At 41.3% G+C, this 14498-nt stretch overlaps 1 protein-coding gene across 6 annotated transcripts in view; it reads right to left on the bottom strand.

Moving 5' to 3' along the window:
• Positions 1-14498, bottom strand: part of NTNG1 (netrin G1) — a 300251-nt gene that overhangs the window by 240805 nt on the left and 44948 nt on the right. The gene's annotated exons all lie outside the window — the stretch shown is intronic.

Raw genomic sequence — 14498 nt, forward strand, 5'->3', positions numbered from 1 at the left:
ATCTTTAGAAATGTAAATGAGAAGGCTTCTGGCAACCTCAGGTCTAGCTAAATGAAAAGCCAGCTTCTATGATGTCTAACACAGGGTGTCATCTCTCAATAAGAATCTCTTTCTTGATGAGCTGTCTTTTTAAAAACTATTTCATGTCTGGCATGCAATTAATCTTTTCACTAAAAAAGCCTGCATAGCCTTTTCATTTCAATAGGTGCATCTAGACATCTAGATAAGGCAGAGTCCTGGGGTGGTGTTGGATCATAGCTTACTGAGGATGCATTGACAATGCCCAATTTGGATAATCCTAAAATAAACCATGGATTCTTTCTCTGGCTTTTTGGGAGGGAAACAAACTAGATCACTCATTGTTTCAGGTTTGCATGTGGCACCAAACAAACTAGAGGATCAATGAAAGAGGTAGGGGAAAGTAAAGAGAAAGAAATGTCCAGAGGAATATTTTTAGTGGCACACTGGATTTTTCATTGCCAAAGCTGCAGAATTTCAGCTTCTGATTGCATAAGAATGACTGGCTGCATATTTGGATATATAAATACAAACACATCTGTGTATTCATGCACACACATGCATGCACCTGTGTGGCTATGTGGTTTCAAGTACAATGGCCATGTGTGATTTTATAGGAAGGATTTGGCAGTTTCATTTCCATAAACAAACAAGAAATTTGGGCAGAGCAAATACATCTAAACAGATACGCTGTTCATTCCCAACTTGCTGAAAGTGCTGAAAACAAATGTCAATTTCCAGTGTTGTGATGGATCTCATACCCCAAGGATGAAATCCTATACTGATCAGCTCCACTGAAAACACTGAGACTACTTCCAAGTATAAATGTACAGGATAGTATTGATAATCATGTCCAGACTGAGAAGAGGACTAAATGGATTCAAGAGAGTGGGAGTAAATATTTCTCTTTGCTTAAAATCGCCATAAAATTGCTACACAAAGTGGGGCTCCATGCACTGTGCTGGTCTAAGAACCACTGATCTCTGGCAGGTTTCCAGGGAAGAAAGAATCAAATGTAGCTGATGGCCACAAATACAACATCAGTTCATGGCACACTGGGGTGGAGTGGGAAAATCTGGTCCCTCTCATCAGATAGAGAGGAACTGCTTTATAGCATTTTGAACAGGCATGAGAGTAGTATTATGTACGTCAATTAAGATAAAAGTGCTTTGTTAAAGTGCTACAGGAAGTTGCAGAGCTCTCAGACCAATCCTTTTAGTTGTGGTCATATTAAATTCCCACATATACATAAAATATGAACTGGTGAAGTTGTCCAATTTAATTAAGAATTATATGTATTAGCAGGTGGACCCAGCAAAATGTGCCTTTCTTACCTCAAGTACACCAAGATTATACCTTTGCCAAATATTTATTGCCTATATATGCCTACAAGGATTTACCTCCAAACAATAACAGTAAAGTCTGGGATCATCTGGCAACCTACCATTATTTACTGTATATACTCATGTACAAGGCTAGAAATTTTAGTCAAAAAATTGACTCAAAAATTTTGGGTAAACTTATCCATGAATCAATGCAAGTACAGTAGGTTCTTTCCTTACAAACGGGATCCATTCCGGGGCCCTTTTTCTGCATTAGGAAAATACAGTGAATGCTTGAGCCTCATTTAAAACAATGGGGCTTGTGCATGTGGTACAGCACAGAGTGTGCACCATGGCCACACACATCATTGCCACTACTGGAGTGCGGCTTTCAGTGTAAGTTGAAAGCCGCGTTTGGCATGCCTGTGTATGATGCAGGCACACTGTACTGTATGTCATTCAAAAAGAGAAACCATCCAGAGTGGCAAAAGTTCAGAACTTAGGGGCTCAGTAGACAGACCCTACGGGGTAGCTCCATGCTGCCTCTTTCCTTGCTGGATCAGGGTCACGGCAACTGCACGCCATGGCCCCAATCTGGCCTTTCCCCGGCACTAAAAGTAAAAGCAAAATGCCGCTCCTTTTTATTCCAGGGAAAAGGTGTCTTTGCCGTGGCGGTGGCAATTTCTGGCTCTCCTTTTGGTGCTACATCACCTGTACGCAGCGCCAAAGGATCGCCCACCATGCAATCAGGCACCCATTGTGATGGTGGCATCAGAGGAGTGTCGGGGCATGTGTCATGCAGATGCCTCACCTCCACTCTGCCCCAAGTCCCTCTCAGAAAAATCTAAAAGAAGCAATAACCCCCACCCCATTCTCTCTGCCGCAGGACAATCTTTAGCATTCTATCCTTATTCAAGGTAGTTTCAATAGTGCTACCAGTGTCTGACCTTTTCATTCATTGATTGATTTCTACTCTGATGCTCTAAGAACAGATTCAAGATTTCCTTTCTTGTCATTCTAGATCCCAGAGATGTCCTATAAGGTCTTGGATGTTTTCGGCCCCAGCTAAGTAGACAGACAAGACTGGTGACTTTATAGACTGGTAAAGACCTCTTGGTCCATAGCTTTCCTTTACAGTGGCAGTTAATGGCTAACATGGCATTAGGATGATGAATCCACACTGGATTTGAGTCTGAACTATAAATGGCATACCCTATGTGCTGGAGCCATAACCCAAAAATAGTGCCAGCACCATGGGTAGCACTTTTAAAATGTGAGTTAAAATCCAGAACAGATTTTTTTTCCTCTCGCTCTTTCACTTTCTCACACATATACATACACATGGACACAGGCATGAAAGCCACCAGCTATCTCTGGTTAAACTTAATAATGATTTGTTGAAAAACACCACTTTCATAACCCATGGTTTGTCAATCTAGGCAGCATGGCAATGCATTTAGTAAAAAAGAGAAGTGAAAGCTAATGAACATCTTGTAGAAAAGAAATATTCTAGAAAAGGAAAGGAGAGTGGGGGTGGGGGGTGGATGCATGAGCTCATAGAAATTCTCACAGAGTTCTTCCCATCACAATCAACCAGGCCTTATCTTGACATTCAAACATGGTTTCAATGTCAAATAACACGGGGTGTTGAGTGGTGTTTTAAAAGTGGAAAGTAATGTATACTTGCTAGATTACAGCTGGGGAAAAAAGATGGATTGTAAATGTTACATAAAAACAAATAAATAAATAAGTGGTAAACAGTAGGGCAATGAAAGCATCTGTTCTTCCAACATTGCCCCTTTTATTCCAGACTTGGCTGTTATGCCAACTTTCCTGTGCAAGAATGCATTAGCAATTCATCAAAAGAGCAAATGTCATTATACATAGGAAGCCCGGGGAATTATTTTGCATTTGATTTTCCACTTCTGATAGCATTATTATTGATTTAAATATTCTCTAGCTTGACACAGGTTAGACACAACAGATCGCTGTATTTTTGAACTGTCAGTCATTATAATCCTGGGCTACCCCAACACTGATGATTTTAGAAACTATGAAGATGTCAAATGCAGAGGTCATGCTCCCAGTCCACAAGTTCTCAAACTTCAACAAAACCCCACTCACTAAAGCATAAATCCTAAAGGTCCAGGGAAAACCAATAATAACACATTTTAATCAATACACTACACAATGGAAAAGCCAGGAGCTAGAAAATATTTGTCTATTTTCTTACTAGTATTAAAACAATAATAGAAATGTTTCAAATACAAATACATAAACTATGCTCTTTGAACGAGAACTACCGGTATATTCTGTGAAGTAGCATAAATCTTGATAGTGTGGAAGAAAGCTTGTTCTTTTGAGGACCACCCCAGTCCTTAGAATGAATCAACCCACTGGATGACCTTTGGCAAGTCACACTCACTCAACCTCAGAGGAAGGCAATGTCAACCCTGTTCTGATCAAATCAACGGTAAAACTGCCTTTACACATTTTTGCTTGATTTTTTTTTTTTAGTTATCACTCCAGGTCTTGCTATTTTTCTGTTAGTAGTATAGTTTCATTGTCATATCTTAGACCGTTTATGTTTCCTCCTCCAATGTTCATAACTCTTTCCTTCTAGTCTAATCCTACTTTATGTATGATATGTTCAGCATACAGATTAAACAGACAGGGTGATAAAATGGAGCCTTGCTTGATGCCCCCTTGCCAATTGGTAACCATTGTTTCTCAATATTCTGCCCTAACAGTAGCCTCCTATCCTGAGCACAGATTACGCATCAGGACAATCAAATGTTGTTGCACACCCATTTCTTTAAGAGCAAATCATAGTTTTTCATGAGCTACACAAACAAACACTTAACTATAATCAATGGGGTGAAACAGACAGGCAAAATAAAAATGAAGCCATGTTCTGGAGCTAAAAATCAGAGCAAAAAACCCCTCCTTCCAACTGTCATCTTCTGGCTTAGAGGGAGCGAAAGGACAGGCCCAATGCCATCGGGCCTGAAGAGGAAGAATCGGCCTCGATTAACAAAAAGAGCCCTCCCTCCACTCCATCTGCCTTGGTCCAGGCCTCAGAGGGAGAGAAGAATGCTGGACCTGATCCCCTCACCATTCCCTTCTCCTTTTGTGTCATGTCTTTTTAGATTGTAAGCCTGAGGGCAGGGAACCCTCTAATTATTATCCCCTCTGTTGTAAGCCGCCTGGATTCCCAGTGATTGGGTGGCATATAAATAAATTCTATTATTATTATTATTACTGGTGGAGCATCGTATGTGCAATTGTGTGGCCAATGAAAGGGGTGGCCGTGCAGTGGGATGACACCTGGGCAGACATGGGAAGTACTTGGAGGTCACAGGTGGTGTGATTGCATGATGGTGAAGCAACAATTTTTTTTATCCAGCAGCATGGCTTGACACTGCACTGTGCAGTCTGCCTGTGGGTATTTGGCCCACTTTGGGAGCAAACCAAGTGGACAGTGAGATTTCAACCTGCTTTTGGAGAAAGCAGGATCGAGCCACTTTTTCCTGCCCATCTGCTCTGGCCCTATGAAGCAAAGGCTGATTTTCTCTTGAAATTCTTTGCTGTGCTCCATTCACTGTATGCTTGCAGTAAGATCTCTAGTGCCTCTTCCTTTCCTAAACTCAGCTTAAACATCTGGTATTTCTCACCTTAGGTCACCCTAAATTGAAAATGTCTTGAAGGTACACAACAACAAGAAGTTTAAAACCATATCTGCATATGCAGATTTGCAGAAAATTTATTATGTCCCAATGGCTTGATTGTTGGTGACTATTAGGGTAGGGAAGGGGTTTTCCATAATCTGGGTGTCATACCCATGTCCAAACACACTAATGGGACACAGAAGAGGGCCCCTTTTTAAGATCTTGATCTTTGAGCAGATACATATGAATCCTCGGACAAATTAATATGACGTACTTCTTTCTGTAGAGTTTAAGCACATAAAATGTTATTACATAATATTCTCTGAGTCATCATGGTGCCACAATTTTCCCTCAGGTTTTTTTTTAATGGAATGGGAGTGGGGTAGAATCATTGGGCATCTGGGGAGTCCCAAATGCTGCATGGGATCTCCCCACAAAGGGCCACATGAAGCCAGTGGAAGTAGGACCTTGTACATCTTTAGGAGGGGGAAGGAAAACAAACTTGAATTTCTTGAAGGTTGCTTCATCACTGTAGAGGGATGCTTAAGCCTCACCAGTTTATTTTCCTGCCCATTGGAGCAGTGGGAGGGACATCCACTGGGAGAGATGTCTTCCTCCAGTAAAGGAACTTGGGCCAGTTACATGCTCTCATCCTCACAGAAGGCAATGGCAAACATCCTCTGAACAAATCTTGTCAAACGCCATAATAGCTTGATCTTAAGGGTGCCATAAGTTGGAAATGACTTGAAGGCACACAACAACAACAACAACAACAACAACTTAAACAACTTAAACAACCACAACAACAACTTGTTAGTGGACCTTTGGTATCTGCTGGCATTTGGTACCAGGATCCATGAGTACTCAAGTCCCATTATATTCAATGCTATAATAAAATGGTGTCTCTTATATAAAATGGTAAACTCAAGATTTGAATCCGTAGTTACAGAATATGTAGATACAGAAGGCAAACTGTGTACGTAAAAAGATGTTTTTACACTCTCCATTACTCCCCTCACCTTTCCATAGTTGGAGACATTTTATATCACAACTCAAAACAGCTTTGGGGTGGGGAACATGTGCCTTCCGTGCCACAGATAAATTGTAAATATTTTATAAGTAGATTTTAAATATGAAATTAATTTTATTATACTAACCAGCATATACTTTCAATAAATAATAAAAAGAATAAACACTGTGTGCCAAGTCTGATGGTCTAGGTTTTCCAGGAAGTAAAGAATTCTATTTATGAATTTAAGAGGCAGCATCAGACAGGGCTTGTTAGTGACTGGACTAAAAGAGCTGATGCCGTGCACAGAATGTTATCCAAGATGTACCATGCACATTTCTCTTCCAATAAGGGATGCAATATATCAATTGTTAAAATTGATTTTCCCAGAAAGTGCCCCTCCTTGTGGACTTTGAAATTGTTCAGGCTGCATTTCATTTACAAAGCATATTACCAGGTACGTCTCACTTCAAGCTTCAGAAAGTTTGGATGCTGTAAGAATGTTCTCGGGAAACTCACCATTCTAAAGTTAGGTGTGTAGAGATAATTTTCTAGGAGTTTTTTTTTTTTAATTACAGAAAATACATTCTTACTCTATGAAAATTTTTTATTCTTCATGTAACACGGTAAAACAAAAGCTAACAACCAAAAAAAGAGCTAACATTAAATGTTGTTTTTATTCTGCATCTACAAGTCTTTTCTATCATAGTCCTATCATAGGGTTTTCTTGGCAAGATTTGCTCAGAGGTTTGCCACTGTCATCCCCTGAAACTGAGAGTGTGTGAGTCACCCAAGGCCACCCAGCAGATTTCATGCGTGAGCAGGGAATTGAACCCTGGTTTCCAGAGTCATAGTCCAACACTCAAACCACAACTTCACACTGGCTCTTCCATATCACAGAGCAAAGAGCTTTGAAAACTGTTTGTAATACAGCTGAGGATGCTTCGGGTCAGGTTGCTTGAATTCCAAAGCAACCTGACTTGATCAGAATCTTACAGATTAATATAGTAAATAGAACATATTTGTCCTCTGAATTTTACAAAATTCTATATTTTGTGGTATACCTTTTAGACAAAAAAGAAAACCCAGTTACAAACTTAACAGGTACAAAAGTGCTATGGACCAGAAACAGACTGCAGGGTGAAACAGATGGTGGGTAAGGACGGCTTGCCACTGCCCCTTTGCTCACCGGGTTGGGGCCATGACAACTGCATGCCACGCCCTCAACTTGGCCTTTTCCTGGTGCAAAAAGGAGTGGCAGAAAGCTGCTCCTTTTTGTGCCAGGGAAAGGGTGGCTTTTTCAGCATTTCTTGGGTGCAGTGTGTGTACATGCTGCACCTCTGAAATGCCATGGATCTGCTGCACATGTGGTCAGCTGTGCAGCTTCTAGGTCCCCAGTCTGCTGGGAAGCCGGCTACTTTTGACCATCTGTTTTGCCCCTATGAATCAAAAAAGAAAAAGTACACAACCTCTTGCTCACAAATCCATGGGTCTCACTCTGGAATACCATGTGACAAGAGATTAATAGCAGACTGAAGAATTACAATGAAAAGAATAAGTTTAACAGAATGCAATCATTTGTCACATAAAGTAAGAACACACCAATATTATGAAGGCAGTTCAAGCCAAATACATATTCTGATGTCACAAGGCAAATTATCCTTAGATGTACATACATATTATTAAATATCAAAATCAGAACCATTCAGGCCATAGTATTTCTGATTTCTATGTAGAGTTATAAAAACTGGACAGGGAAGAAAGATGACAAGAAGAAAATCAACTCATTAGAAATGTGGTGCTGGAAAAGAGTTTGATGAATATCATGGGGGCACAGAAACCACCACCACCAAATGAATGGGTATTAGAACAAATAAAAACTGGACTCTCACCAAGGTTTCACTGGATTGACTTTAGGCAGAAATTAAAGTTGGATTTAACTCACAGATATGTTCTAGACCTTTCAATTGTTATTTTGCTAACTAGGGATTGTTGGGATCTGATGATATATCTACATTTGGATGTTACTAATGCATTTTGTTATAGTGGGTGTAAATATATAACCGAGCAATTCATATTTCTTTCATAAGTGATTTCAGCTTGGAGGCATGTAATGAATAGCAACTATTGATTACAAAATTATCTTGAAAAAGGAAGAAAACTGCTCTAATTAATCATGAAGGGAAAAATAATTTTTCCATCATCTTGGTTTTGCCAAGTCTGAGGGTATTCCATGCATCTGAAAGAAGGGATGGGGTACCCCAGATGTTGCTGAACTGCAAATCCCTACCTAACAAAGTCAGTGGAAACTGATGGTGGAAACTACAGTAAAATATCAGGTGGAGGGCCACCCCTTCCCCACCCCTTATCAGTGGACACACTATGCAACTGTAGAATCCATTTAGAACATTGCATTCTAAAGCATTCAACTTTTATTAGTGATAAATGGGAGAATCAACTGCATGTGGCTGAGGATAATAACTTGAAAGCAGAATCTGATGAATGCTTAAAGGACCAGAGTTTGGCCTCCTAAACAGGACTTTCCTCACCTAATCATAGCAATTAGTCCTTGTCTCTGTTACTTAGGTTCTCAACTATCTCCATGTCCTTTCCTCACTGTGTTTTTCACTTTACTTGCCTTATGCATCTTCCTTTCTTAAAATGCTCAGTATTCCCCAAAGAATTCACCACATTACAAGACAAAATACTATCCTCTTCAAATGCAAACATTTCTGGGAGAAAAATGGTTGGTAATAAATTAAAAAAATAAAATAACACCTAAAATATCCAACTAAATTTTCCAGTCTTATTTTGAACATGCAGATCTTTAGGCACAAGACAGTACTTCTAGCAACAGCAACATAGTTCTTGTAATGTCAAGCTTTAGGCTAAGGGCCTATCAGAATGAGTATATAGGCCTATATGAGTATATAGGGCTTGCTCTGATTTTCAGCTGTCCTTACAAGTGTTTTGTGACTACCTATGCTGCACCACACACTTAGGGATGCCATAACCTGGTGGCCGCCGTGAAAATCACGCTTTTGGGGGCCCCTCCCGGTCACGGCCCGGTTTGGCCCCCAGCAATGCATTGGTCCCGGCCCCACGCACAGGCCTCTGAAGCAGGAGCTCGTCCCCTGCTTTGTTGCCAGCCGGCCATTGGCCAGCTGCCCAAAGGGGACGGGCTCCTCTGCGCGCACCTCCCGGGCGTCAGCAGGGGCCAGGGGCAGCGGTGGCCGGCCCCGCGCACCTTCCTGGCCTTTAAGGAGGCCTGGGACTCCTTAAAGGCCAGGGAAGAGGGAGGAGGCTGGCAGCGATCGCAGCCGGCTTTCCCTCTCTTTCCTGGCTTCTAAGGAGGCTGGAGCCTCCTTAAAGGCCAGGGAAGAAGAAGGAAGCGGGCGGCGATGGCAGTCGGCTCTCCCTCTCTTTCCTGGCTTCTAAGGAGGCTGGAGCCTCCTTAAAAGCCAGGGAAGAAGAAGGAAGCCGGCGGCAATGGCAGCCGGCTCTCCCTCTCTTTCCTGGCTTCTAAGGAGGCCTCGGTCTCCTCAGAGACCAGGAAGGAGGGACACTTTTTATGTAGAACACTTTTTTTATTAAATGGAGGACGCCCCGTGCCCCTTCCTGGCCTTTAAGGAGGTCTTGGTCTCCTTAGAGGCCGGGAAGGGGCGTGGGGTGTCCTCCATTTAAAAAAAAAAGGGGGGGGGAGGGAAAAGTGTTGTACATTTGAAAATGTTGTCCTACATTTGTCCCGGTCTGGCGGTCCTGAGGTATGGCAACCCTACACACACTGCAAAATCTCAAATCTGCAGAAGGCCCATGGGTAGTAAAGGAAAATACTACATTCGGGCCCTTCTGATTTGCCATAAAGACCATGTGGTGCAGAATTGTGAAATTCCCCATCATCTGCATATACAATTTCTACCCTTTATATTTTCTTTCCAGTTCTGTCTTACCCATTTCCTGTAATGAATTACCCAGGGTGCTTTTAAAACTTCATGAATGCTTCACTTTGCTGGATTTTAGCCATGATTTTCTATAATCATTTCTGGTGTAGCTGTGTGAGGTCTTTGGAGGTCACGCCACAGAATCTTTCCCCTACAGAAAGCCATTTGTTATTAATCTAGTGCTGTGCCAGAAAAACATTGGAAGGCTGAAGCAAATGGGGAATAAGTGGAGGCGGGTGGGAGAGACCATTAAATGAAACATTCCCCAGAGAATTCATTTTCACTGGCAAAATGCCCACACATTGGCATTAGGAGAGAAGTGTGGCACTTCTACTGCCATGCAAATTATATCAGCATGTGCTGTTGTCTCCAATAAGAGCATTAAATTTGCAGAAAGTTCATTCAGAATATTTAAAACTGACATTCCATGCCATTTTCAGGATTTCCTGTTTTATACAAAGATCAAACAAAAGGATCAAAAGGAAATAAAATCACTGGCATTTACTGCTGACAAATGGTTCTGATATCTCTGAATTTGGAAATATTCTAATTTCTTCTGGTAATTTCTTTTGAAGGATAGGTAACAAGGCAAGCAGGAAGGCACTTAAGCCGTTTCCAGTACCAAGTACAGTTCTTTTATTGCAAATGAGAATTTAGGGTGAGAAACCTTTGTTTTTAATCTGACTGCCTGGATTTCAAACACCCATGTAAACAATAAAATGGGGATTTTGAGGCAGCACAGGGATCTTCAGACAATAAGAATACAGAGTTTTGGGGATGTTTACTTTTCATGGTATGCTGTCTAAGATGGTTCTCTGACCTACCACATGTTAAACTACAGCCATTAATCTCTTGAGCTATTTGTTGCATTTCTAAATATTGTCCATTTCACTGTGGGAGCAATTGCAGAAAACAGGAACAAAGGAGGCTTCCTTGTCTACTGTCTGTTAGGGGGAATGCTTTCTTTGACTCCCATCACAGTCACCTCTGATAACAACCCAAGAGAGGGCCTTCTCAGTGGCTGCTCCCAGGCTGGCCCCTTCTCTGCAATCATTCCACTGGCAGGCAAATGCCTTTTTATTTAGACAGGTTTTTGGTGTCCAACTGGACATTGCGGAATACATTTCAATGATGGCTACTGTACTTTTGTTTCTTGTTGTTTGTGAAATTTTAAATGTTTTTAAGCTGATAACTAAAAAAAAACTTCAGTGTTGTTAGTGCTTGATTTTTTAAGTGTATTCTGTTTTAAGCCCTGTTATACATCATCTTAGCAATGAGGTGGCTCAAATGGTTAAGAAGCTGACTGTTGACTGCAAGATCGGCAGGTTGGCAGTTCGAGGCCTGGGTGCCGCAGGATGGGGTGTTCTCCCATCACTAATCCCAGCTTCTGCCAACCTAGCAGTTCAAAAGCATGCAAATGCAAGTAGATAAATAGGTACCACTGTGGTGGGAAGATAAACAGTATTCTGAGCAATCATGCTGGCCACATGATCACAGAGCAGTCTCTGACAATGCTGGATCTTTGGCTTAGTAACGGAGATGAGCACCATCCCCAATGGTTGGGCATGACTTGACAACCTTGTCAATGGGGAATACCTTTACCTTTAAGCCAAATATATCTGTGTTTTGATTGTGAGCCCCTGCATGGCATACCTTTACCTTTATAGGTCATTTTGGCTCCTGTATTGGGAGAAGGACAGGATGCAAAATAAATAAATGTCACGTGAGACTGGTTTATTTAGTACAGTATTGGCCATCCTTTCTGGCAGCTGTCTTCCAGGGTTCCAAGCAGAAATCTTCCCCAGGCTTTCTGGGAGTTGCTGATGTCTTTGTACATTCAAAGTATGTGCTCCACTATTCAGCTACAGTCCCATATCCGAGAGCTATAGAGAGAGTTGGTTGTTAAGCTGACAGAAATATTTTTTTTTATAAACCTCAATTATGTTTCCCCACTCTTCTTTAGTTGTTGTTGTTCTAAATCAAATGATATCTGGCACCCTGGCCATTCCAAATGGTTGATTCACTTTGTTTAACCCTTTTCCATGCCCTTTCCAGCTCTAGGTATCATTTTTCAAGTGAGGCAACTAGAGCTGTGCACAGTATTCCAAGCATGACCACACCATAGATCCACATAAAAGCATTACAATATGGGCAGATTTATTTTCAATCCTTTTTTTTCAAATCATCTGTAAAGAACTCCAGGCGCTAAGAGCTTGACAGCAGAATAACATAGAACTCTTCAGTGTGTATCATAGCCAAGAATGTCCATGGAAATATGTTTCTGTGCACATACTACTCTACAGGAGGTGACAAATGTGGTATTTCTGCCTGCTACAGAAATGACATCAGCATAGAACATCCATAAGAGGTGCAGAGAGCATGTGCATCACCCTACTGCTTTACTAAAAAAAAAGGAGAAGTCAAATGAAGCATTTAACTAACATTCTTTTTACTGAACAGCTTTGAGCTAGCAATTTAGGTTTGTTAGAGAAAAAAAGATCTTTGGGATGGTTGATGTCTCTTGTTATCGGTGGTTTGAGCTGGTACCAACTGGAACAGATGCAGTCTTCTCTGGAACTCAGGAACAAAGTAACTTCAACACAGATTTTCACTCAAATGAGGGTTTATTGACTTTGTTGCTATTTACACTTTACAGCAGGCTACTATACATCTATACTCTTTCAGAGTCCATGCTAGAAGCTAGAATGTGACATCAGCCTTTGTTCTCTCAAAAGATCAACCTACCCACCAAGTGGACACACCTCTTTCCCATGAAGTCACCATGCTACACAAGAGCATAACAACAATACATTTGTTTATATTATGTCTCAGCACATGTCCTTGAAGACTTGTTCTTCCAGGCCTAGTCTTTCTGGCCTGCAACAGGAACCATTTTAAACTTTAGTTAACCATTGACACATCTGAACATTTTCAATACAAATTAGAAATATATTTTAACAAGGTTTACAGTTTCCTTGGTGTGGGCTGTTTAGGAATACGCTATAGCCATTGTTTTCAGATTCTGTTACATTCTGCACTAGGACTACAATACCCATATGTGAGAAGTTGCAATAACATTTCCACCTTCTACTCTTTCCACCTTCTACTCTGTCCCACCTGCTAAGGTGCTGGGATATACCTATGTGAGAGATCCCAAATGGTTCCTGTGACCTGGAAGAAGAGCTCCTTGTGAAGGACAGCCTACTTTCAAATAAAGGTGAGATAATCTGTCTGTTTTTTTTTTTTTTAAAGTCAGAAATTGAGTGTGACTAGAGGGTCAGATACAAAAGAGAAAAAGAAAGGGAATAAAAGGTGGGGAGATAGAAGGTGTTGACGGGCCTGAAGCATCAGCCACATCTAGAACTGGCTCCTGTAGCCATTTCACACTACAGTTACAGCACTATGATTCCACTTTAACTGCCACAGCAGCACCCTACAGATTCCTGGGATTTGTAGGGTTTTTTGGGGGGGAGGGGGGTATTTAGAATTCTCAGCCAGAGAGCTCCAATGCCTCACTAAACTACAGGCCACAACAGTTAAAGTGGAATATATAACTGAATAGTGTGCAGTCAACATAGCATTTATGTGTTGGACTAGGATTCTTGGATACTAGGGTTCAAATCTTCACTTAGGAATGGAAACCCACTGGGTGATTTTGGGCAAGTCACTCTCAGCCTCAAAGGAAGGCACTGGCAAACCTGAAGAACACTTGTCAAGAAAATCCATGATGTGGTCGCCATAAGTCAGAAATGACTTGAAGGCTCATAACAAGAAGTGTGAAAGGGCAGAAGCTCTGCTTTAACAGTGTCTAAGTCTCACTTTTCAAGTACTGTATCCCAATTGGAGCCACCGTCAGGGTCTGTCAGTGTTAGTCAACTTTTGGCTCATATCCCAGTAGGAGGACTGAGCATTGGGCACATCTATCTTGTCTCTGGACTTGTGTGGGCACTGAGAGGGGCCAGGAGAAGATGTAGTGACCTCTACATGCCTTGTTCTCTCTGTTTGCTCCCCTCTGTCTGGCAGATGATGCTGATTGGGCCTAGAAGGACAATCCAAAAAGTGGCAACAAAGAATAAGCAGACCCACTCAGGAATTGGTACCCACTAAAAGCACTGTATTAATTAATCAATCAGTATTTATTAACTGCAAGTGTCTAAAGTGTCTAAAGCTATGTCCCCAAACCTACCATATTTCAAAGGCATAAAATCACTATATAATATTGAAATTATACATAAAATTCATGGTGATTGAAATATACTGAGAAGGCTGGAGGATGCATGAATATCTTCAAAATATTCCTAAAAGCAAGGTTTGCAAGAGATGTCTAGGATTGCCAGGTCAGGAGTAACCTCACCCGGAGATTTCAGGTCCCAAACCTATGATTCTGGGACAACACCATCTGCTGTTATACGGGGCAGGCCCTAGTGATGATATAAAGCCTAGTACACTAGGTTTCATCCACAACTGCAGAGAATATGTCATGCAAAGAAACAACAACACAAAGTCTAATAAATGAAGAATGTACATGTATACGGCTGTG

This window comes from Sceloporus occidentalis, unplaced genomic scaffold, assembly GCF_023333645.1.
Source record: "Sceloporus occidentalis isolate IW3139 unplaced genomic scaffold, rSceOcc1.0.p SCAF_3, whole genome shotgun sequence".
Classification (NCBI taxonomy): domain Eukaryota; kingdom Metazoa; phylum Chordata; class Lepidosauria; order Squamata; family Phrynosomatidae; genus Sceloporus; species Sceloporus occidentalis.